The sequence below is a fragment of the Rhodnius prolixus genome, unplaced genomic scaffold (genome assembly GCF_049639745.1).
Source record: "Rhodnius prolixus isolate KJV_2025 unplaced genomic scaffold, Rpr scaffold_10, whole genome shotgun sequence".
NCBI lineage: Eukaryota > Metazoa > Arthropoda > Insecta > Hemiptera > Reduviidae > Rhodnius > Rhodnius prolixus.
The window spans coordinates 20307162-20316218 of record NW_027411615.1 but is presented as its reverse complement, the minus strand read 5'-3'; the positions used below and the strand labels follow the sequence as shown (position 1 = coordinate 20316218).

Below are 9057 nucleotides of genomic sequence, written 5' to 3'. Positions count from 1 at the left end.
AGTTATCTCAAAATAAAAGTTAATTATTAAATATGTTATTAAAGTAAAATCACTTTAAAGAGTTGCTTGAAGTAGTTTCATGCCTTATGAGAACAATTTTGAGGTATGAATAGTTACAAATTGGAGAAAATTAATATTTTGTAGAAAAATTTGAAAGATAGAACTTTGCAAATTACCTTAAGAAAAAATCTGTGAAAGAAGTTCCAACTGTTTTGTGTAGAATGCCAATTGTGTTCCTTAATACCCACAATAGATATTATTAATAAACGAACAGTAATAAACTAACAATAACAGTAGCAGTATTTACTTAATAACAATACTAATAATAACATAAATATACGGCGCATTGATTGTCTACAAGTCTACCGAGATGCACAGGTTAATGTGCAGCCATACTCCTAGTGTGAGAGAAGGGATCGTTCAGGTAGCTCCGAAGGTTCTGTTAATGTGCCATTTAAGCAATCTGTTACTCTCTCCTGATTGTGCAGCTTGATTAGGAATTGTCATATTAACACACGATATTGCCTCAGTATAATTTATATTACCCTGGATAGATGACTTAACGTTAATGTTAGCTAAGTTGATATAATTTACGATCAATAAATACAGTTATATAAAATATATTTGGTTTGAATTATTGCCTATTATGCATAGTTAACATTTCTTCTTTTTTTCAGCAGACTACATGTGAAATGCAAATTCTAATTCTATTTCATCCATTTTGAGTTCCAACTCGATCATACTTTTTGATAAAACATATTGCTAACTGTTTGAGTAAGAAATTTGATTAAGCGCAATTCCATGAGAGGTTAGAATTGGATGTAACAACTTTTCAGTTTTTATTGAAGTGTTTGATTCAAAATTGAAACTTTCAGAATTGAAACAGGCGGCCTTTGCTGGTTTCGCTACTTTATTTACACGTTACTTTATTGCACTTTAGTTACTTTATTTGTTCCGAAACAAACGCGGTCAACCTCAGCAATGTTGTTAAGAGGCAGCCTATTTAGTTTTCTTTCTTTTTATCCTAGCGGTTAAGACCTAAAAAGCTGCATTTTCACTAGAGGCTTTTTTTTTATGTTTTCGTTGAATTTGTTGTTGCACAGGGTTGTTTTGTTGTTGTGTTAAGTGTCATGTTTGTCGTTGAGAGCAATTGAATGACGCATACAGCGTTCTAGCCGTGTAACAGGAGGTACTTTGGTTTGACAGTTTAATTCTTTCCTGCCTTTTGTTTTCCCGCTATGAATTGGCTACTTTATTTGTCCTCTTCATGTGGCTTAGTCGGCAAGTAGTACATTTCCTGTCGGTGCCACTAAAGTCCACCCTTGTTCGCTTGTTTTTATTTTTTCTCTTGAAAAAAGTTAAATATTCATAACAAAAATAAATAAAAGTAAGTAACCAGGGAAGGGAGTAGCTCTGTGGTTAGCGAACTGGGTTCCCACTCAGAGTTCCCAGGTTCGAATCCAGCTGTTAAACTTTTGATTTTTCTCTCCCTAGAACCTTCTTTCAGCTTAAAGCTCAATTTTTTGGCTTGATTTTACTAAACAAAAATATATTTCAAAAATAAGTTGCACGCCGCTCTGCAATTGCCTTGTGCAAAGTATTTATATTTTGTTTGAGTGTTTTTTGGTTAACATTTACATTAAATTTTATATTTCCAAAATTTGTAAATATATAAAAATACATTACGCAAAATTCTTTATATTTTAAGTTGATTTCGATATACTATTAAGTGATTGGAGGCAAAAATCTATTTCAAATGACCTAGAGAGAGCACATTCTTCCTCGTATAGTACAAGGAAATCCAGCACGCAAAATATAAGAACTATTACATTTTTTATTAAATTAGTGTGGAAGCCGACATAGTGCTCAGCCAACTCAGGATTAGTGCTGCTAAAAAATTTACCATTTATATAAAAAAGATATGCTATAGCGTTGAACTATCTGAAACTTGTAAGTTACGCAGAGCAAGCGAGGAATCTCTGGAACACATATTTTTAAAATGCCCCTACTACAGTTTATATAGAAATAGATACCTTAATGAGTCAGTCAGATACTTCTTTAACAAACATACTTGTATGTACAAACAAAGTTCAAGTATTTAATGTGTATAACTTTTTTACTAAAGCAATGAGATTACGTAGTACTTTGTTACAAGAGTAATGCCCAGTATCTGCCCACTAGAACTATTGTGTAATTTTATTCCTGTCAGTAATGTGAAGGATTAATTTATGATTTTGTTCTGGCTAGATTCCTATTTACTATTATATGTTGATGTTATTTTCCTGAGCTAACACTTAGTTTGTTGCCTTTCGTATATGACCCCCCCAAAAAAGAACAGTTTATGTACCATTTAGTGTCATTTTCCTTTTTCTTTTTAAGTTCACCTGGGGTGCGTTCCACTTGGCGACCACAACGACCACGACCGCGATTTTGGCCGTTCCACTTGCTTGTGGGCGTTGCGATCGAAAACCCAAGTGGAACGGACTGTGGGTGTTTTAACCGTTCATGTAAACATTACATATGGCGGCTTCGAAAATAAGTTAGAATAAACTTTATTAATTATTGGTAAAGTTGACTTATATTAAAAGAATATATATAATTCAATTTTTTATATTACATTTTAGTGGAGTATTTATAAAATTTACGTTTAAATAAAATTAAAATGTCTTTTGCGGCAACAGTTGGATATTTATTAATAATGCTTTAGAAAGTTCTTTATCTAGTTCCGATTAGAGTGGAATGTAATTTTACAAAATCGCAATGATAAAAAGCGAAAACTTAGGCCACGTATTATTAGCTATCAGAGTAATTGATCTTTATTCAAATGAAGAATTTAAAAGTTATTTCAGGTAAATGATTTTGTGTTATTCAGTGATTTAGTATGTAAAGGGATAAGTAATTATTTATTTATTTATTTTTTGTAGACTTTCGAGAAACACATTCTATTATTTACATGAAATAATACTTTCATTTACATGAGATAATTTTTTCGGTCGCCATATTTTGTTTTAAAAATTGCGCCAACTCTGAACGCCCACTTCGACCCAGCTCTATAGATGGGGCGTTGTGGTCGTTGTGTGGGCGAAAATAATGACGTCATTAGTGTCGTTTTCGCCACGACCACAACGACCGCGGTCGCCAAGTGGAACGCCTGAAAGTATGTTTTGGTCGTTGTGGTCGCCAAGTGGAACGCACCCCTGCAGTTGTGTTACGTTTAAGTTCTGTACGTTTGTTTATTTCAATTATTTTTAAATCTTAATTCTTATAGTACAGTAAAAGGCTAACTCTTTGTGTTACATGCAACTTTGTAGAAATACAGAAATAAATAATAATAATATTAATAAGTTAGGGAAGGGATTAGCTATGAGGTTAGCATACTGGACTCCCACGCGGAGGTCCCGGGTTCGAATCCAGCTGCTGACCCTTAGATTTTCTCTTCCTAGGAGCTTCTTACAGCTCACTGTCCGGTGATGGACAGTGTTGCCTGTAACGAGAGAACACTGTCCGGAGGCTGGCAGTGCACTGAAAAAAGCTTCGGGCACCAATAACCTTAGATGTTGACGCGCCTTAAACATTTTAAAAAAATAATAATAATAATAATAAGTTGATTCACAACTTTTCCTGTTTTTCTACTTTTGAAGAGTGAATGATGAGATTGCCAAGTATCGGGAAATTCACACATTCTCAAAACCAGTAAAAAAAATTAATTACTTTAAAACAAATATTTTCAGGGAAAACTAAAAATAGAAAACCTGTACGATTACAATAATTAACTTAGTAAGCGAAAGTAAATTTGTTGAAAATAAATTAAAAGTAGTAACACTACTTTGGTATTTAGTAATGTTAAACTGACGTTTGTTAGAACATCGTTCCATCAGGCAAATATTTAAGTAAGATAAATAGTTAAACAAATTGCAAACTCGCTGGCAACTCTAAACAAAGTAGAAATACACTTATTGCAAAGTTCCAATAGAGTTTACCCTACCTTTCCCCATGCTATTCTATTCTAGCCAGCAAAAGTAACATTTCAATGTTTTTAAAAAGCAAAAAGGTGATGTAGAAAATGATGGTAGAACAGAAGTTAGAACCAAAGCTAAAGATGAATTTAGTAGAAAACTGTGCCCAAACTGAAACTGGCAAGTATTCACTTGTCCCCCTTCTTTTGCCTGCAAACTAGTGAAAGGCTAACTGATGGTTTTTCATTTTGCACGTCAAATACAGAAATTCAACCTCTTCAATCGAGTTTTTTTTTTCTTTTTTTTGGGGTTTCGGTCTCTATCTGCCTAAATCTCTCTCTCGTTCGTTCAAATCCCACTTACTCTTCCACTGGGTACAGCTGGCCCTGTCAAAACATTTTGATTCACAGTCATCATTCTGTAGTTTTGCTACAAATACATTCCTACAGCTCGCTCACATCCTACATCATCGTATTTTAGTCTAGTAATAAATCTATCACATTTATAATGAATTATTTCTCTCTCGATCTATCCATCCATGCATTCATACATGTGTATATTTTGTATCAAACTCTGAAAATTACTATTCTTTTTTCTGTAATATTCTATTTCATATTTCATTATTTTCCTTTTTATTATAACAATAAATTCTCTTAACTTTCATTTTTTTGAAGTTAATTAATCTTTACAACATTTTACGCAAAGCTAAAAACCATTAATCTCTAATTAAAATTTACAAAGATTTCGCTATTATAATTTAAGTTTCTGAAACCTCTTTTACCCGTTTTGATGTTTTAATTTGAGTTCTTTGAGTCCTTAATCACTCACTATTCATTCACAAACTTTGCTAGGAGAATATACAGGGTGTCCCAAGCTATATGGATAACGACTTTTTCTCGGAAACTAAGATAGCTAGAAAAAAACTAAAAAATACGTGTTCCCTTAGTTTTTTGTTAGGAATCCAAATTTACTTTGCAAATTTTGTTCGGTGCTTCCAGAAGCGAGATACAGGCACCAACTTCATTTTTTCAAATGGGAAGGTGCTGTTTTTATTTCAGAAATGGATTCCTCTATTTTTTTTAAAGAAAAATTTACTTGAACGGTTTTTTTCTGTGAGCGATATTTTAGAAGTTATGAATGTAAACATGATTCTTATAAGAAATGTCAAAATGATAATATTATAACGGTATTTTGATTGAAAAGAAGAAAAGTACTATTTTATTATAAATTTTACTCCTCATTAATATTACAGATCATACTCGAACTGGCCTCCACCATTAGAGATGCATAGACATGCTCTTTCCTGCCAATTGCCCTTACTGCCAAAGAAATAGATTCGATTTTAACCGAGTTACAGGCATCTATTATTCTTTGCTTTAGTTCATCTACAGATGCAATCCTGGCTTGATTCTGATGCACCTAGATTTAGTAATGCTTTTAGATAAGCAGAAATAAGGAAAGAAAGAAAAAAGTTATGAATAATCACCTTGTTTTTCAGGTATCCCCAAAGGAAATAGTCCATAGGTGTCAAATCCGGTGAACGAGGTGGCCATTGAATTGCCCCCCCGTGTCGATATAACACGCCCATCAAATTGCCTATCGAGATATCTCTTTATATGCCTGATGGTGTTATATCGACACGGGGGGCGATTCAGTGGCCATACTCGAAAAACAAGGTGATTATTCATAACTTTTTCTTTATTTCCTTATTTCTGCTTATCTAAAAGCTTTACTAAATCTAGGTGCATCAGAATCAAGCCAGGATTGCATCTGTAGATGAACTAAAGCAAAGAATAATAGATGCCTGTAACTCGGTTAAAATCGAATCTATTTCTTTGGCAGTAAGGGCAATTGGCAGGAAAGAGCATGTCTATGCATCTCTAATGGTGGAGGCCAGTTCGAGTATGATCTGTAATATTAATGAGGAGTAAAATTTATAATAAAATAGTACTTTTCTTCTTTTCAATCAAAATACCGTTATAATATTATCATTTTGACATTTCTTATAAGAATCATGTTTACATTCATAACTTCTAAAATATCGCTCACAGAAAAAAACCGTTCAAGTAAATTTTTCTTTAAAAAAATAGGGGAATCTCTTTCTGAAATAAAAACCGCACCTTTCCATTTGAAAAAATGAAGTTGGTGCCTGTATCTCGCTTCTGGAAGCACCGAACAAAATTTGCAAAGTAAATTTGGATTCCTAACAAAAAACTAAGGGAACACGTATTTTTTAGTTTTTTTCTAGCTACCTTAGTTTCCGAGAAAAAGTCGTTATCCATATAGCTTGGGACACCCTGTATAGGGTGATACATTTAAAACGCCCCAATCGCTAATAACTTTTTAGGAAAGCGGAATTTTGAAAAACCCATTAAATAAACTATATGTTTTTTTTGGTCTAGTTTTCAAATTTTTCTCCCCCGATGCTGTTTCTTTATTTTTCACGGAGTTACGGCCAAAAACCCGATTGGGGTTTCATAAGGACCACTGGTTTTGACCATGATTGTGAAAACTACATAAAAAACTGTGAAAAATGACGTTAACTCCTTTTCGATATCCCTAATATTAGTAGAGATATTTACGATCAAAATTACAATTTTATCGTGAACCGTGAACGGTTTTCGATATTAATTTTCCACCACAAATACACGTTTTGGGTGGTCCTCTGACTACAAAAATGTTATTTGTGACGCAAAGATCAAAAATAATAATTAAACATTTTAAAAATGTAGTGTAATGTAATGGTTATGGGTGAGTCAAAATAAATTTGTTTTATCATCAAATAAAAGCAATCATCACATCATTTTAATGCACCCTGTATGCAAGACTTCTTGACCTATGATTAGGATTTTCCGTCTGAGAGTAAATACTACAAAATTTTGATTTCGTAACGTTAGTTTCAATTAGCCATTTGAAAAGCCAGTCCTGTAAGTGGTTGATGTATGTTTGTAGAGCTCGTGCAGCGATAAGAGGATCGGAATGAGGATCTTATTTTAACTTAAAAATATTTATTTAAATTTCGTTAAATTTTACTTTATTTTTTTTCATTTTATTTCAAGTAATAATAATAATTGGAAAACATATTTTGCCTAATGAATATGTACGGTTTATCTCAGTTTTTTATATACTTATTGTTAAGCCGCGTACCATCCTTTCTCGGCGGTACCGTTTGACAGTTCTCCATCTCGCCTTTTTCTATTGCTCTCTCTCTCTCCTTATTCCAATTCTCGTCGTACGCGTTATTTTTTCGTTAATCTTTCCTTTGTTGTCGCCGCCAAATCTTATTTTTCTGCTATTTTGTGGTTTTGTTTATTTCTCAGTTCCCATGGTTTCAACCTTCCCCTTCTCTATTCTCTCTTAACCGTGGGGTTTTTCCGTCTGCTGTAGTTCTGTACGCCTTTGACACGGATAGAGTAAGTTTGTATGTGCCTCTATACCTGCTTTACAACGCCTCTAGTCGCTTCCGCCGTTCTGGATATTGCCCCGCACAACAGCACTGTTCTGCCTGCAAGCTCCAGCTGTTCGCTTCAAGTACTGTTACCGCACTTCCGTTCAACACATCATCACCGGCCGCTTCTCGCACTTCTGGGCTCAATACCTGCTTCGCCTTCCCTTGTACCGCTAGCCATCTTCACTTCCTAGAAACCTTCTACGGATTACTTCTGGTCTGTTTCCGCCTATTTGACCCTTACTTCCCCCTACGCATCTCTGTGCTGAAAACACACGCACACACACTCAATACACATTCAAACAAGCACACCCCTTTCCACCGTTTTCTTCCTTTGCCATCACCTCAACAGCATCATCTTCATCATCAAGCTGAGACTGAGTACCTTCCTCTACACTACCTCAAAGGTAAGTGCATTCTTACCCTTCTCTTTCTATATTTCTTTTAAGTATTTCATCTATCTTATTTGCGTTACTTTGTCGCGGTGTCAACCTCGGGCACTTATCGATTCTTAAACTGCGTTTACGCTCGCTTTCCTCTCTGCATCTGGGTGTAAGCCCTACGCGCTTACACTTATTTTTTCGCAATAGACAAAATGAAGGTGTAGAATTATACACATTACATAAACTTTCTACAGAGTTCATGAAGTAATTAGGCACTAAATTAAATGTTAGGCTTACACATTCTGCCAGTAATCTATACACCAATATGTTAGTTCACCTTGCAGTTGTTAGTATAGCTGCTAAAGTGGCTGCGACAAGGTGTATAATTAGCTGTATATAGGATGGCTAATTATCCCTAGTGAATCCATAATTATGGCCTCAACAATATAGATCCAAGTTCTTCTGGTCAATATCCACCTATAACAGGTTATTAAGAAGTTAATCCTTGCAACGGTAGCTTACGACACAAAGCAAAGATCCTGTACAAAACTCTTGTTTCCATAAATTACTCATGAAGTTTCTCTGGCAGTGGGGATATCTTTTTAATGCCTAGATTTTTCCTCAAGATGTACGTTCATGGCTTGGTAAACCATTTTTTGCGTAGGATGGACTATCAGTGTCTTCCTGGATCCCTTATTGTTTTAACGGTATTATACCCCCTTGTTGTTTTCCCTGTACTTGTTCCAAATTCTCGACGGCAGAGGGTTCCAAAATGGAATACAACACGTTAGAACTTCTGCTTGTCGACCACTATTTGATAATCCTCGATTTCCTGTCATTTGTATCCTGTTCTTTTGTCAAATACTATTTCACAGTGAGACTCTTATCCTTCTTACACGAAACTGTACACTTACGTTCCTCTGAAAACCAATGAGCGAAGTCCTCAGGAACAAAAGAAGAAAACTTACTGTGGATGAAATTATTACAGGTAAAATTGGAAGATTGCCAAACTGCGGAGGTATACTTTTGTTAAACGTTCACAAATATTGCGGTCTGCCAGTACCGTGATTTTGTTTTGGAAGCCATAGCTTCAATTATTGAAGGTTGATACTCTTCATTTAATCTCAAGTTTGTGGAAGATTAGGTAAACAATGTGTTTCCTACTTTTCTGAAAGTGATTCTTTCGGTTTTTCTTTGAATTTAGTGTTCGTCATTATGCCTAATAGTTTGTGAATAACATGGTGGAAATAATATGTAATGTATCAAGTAT

General features: G+C 34.5%; 1 protein-coding gene and 1 long non-coding RNA gene across 8 annotated transcripts in view; one reads left to right on the top strand and one right to left on the bottom strand.

The window, feature by feature from the left end:
* LOC141457373 (uncharacterized) overlaps nucleotides 1-9057 on the bottom strand; it is a 58812-nt gene that overhangs the window by 20196 nt on the left and 29559 nt on the right. The window lies entirely within an intron of this gene.
* LOC141457372 (lysophospholipase-like protein 1) overlaps nucleotides 7079-9057 on the top strand; it is a 40957-nt gene continuing 38978 nt past the window's right edge. The window contains exon 1 of the mRNA XM_074134269.1: nucleotides 7079-7811. The gene's annotated coding sequence lies outside the window, so the exon portion shown is untranslated. The remainder of the gene's footprint in view (nucleotides 7812-9057) is intronic.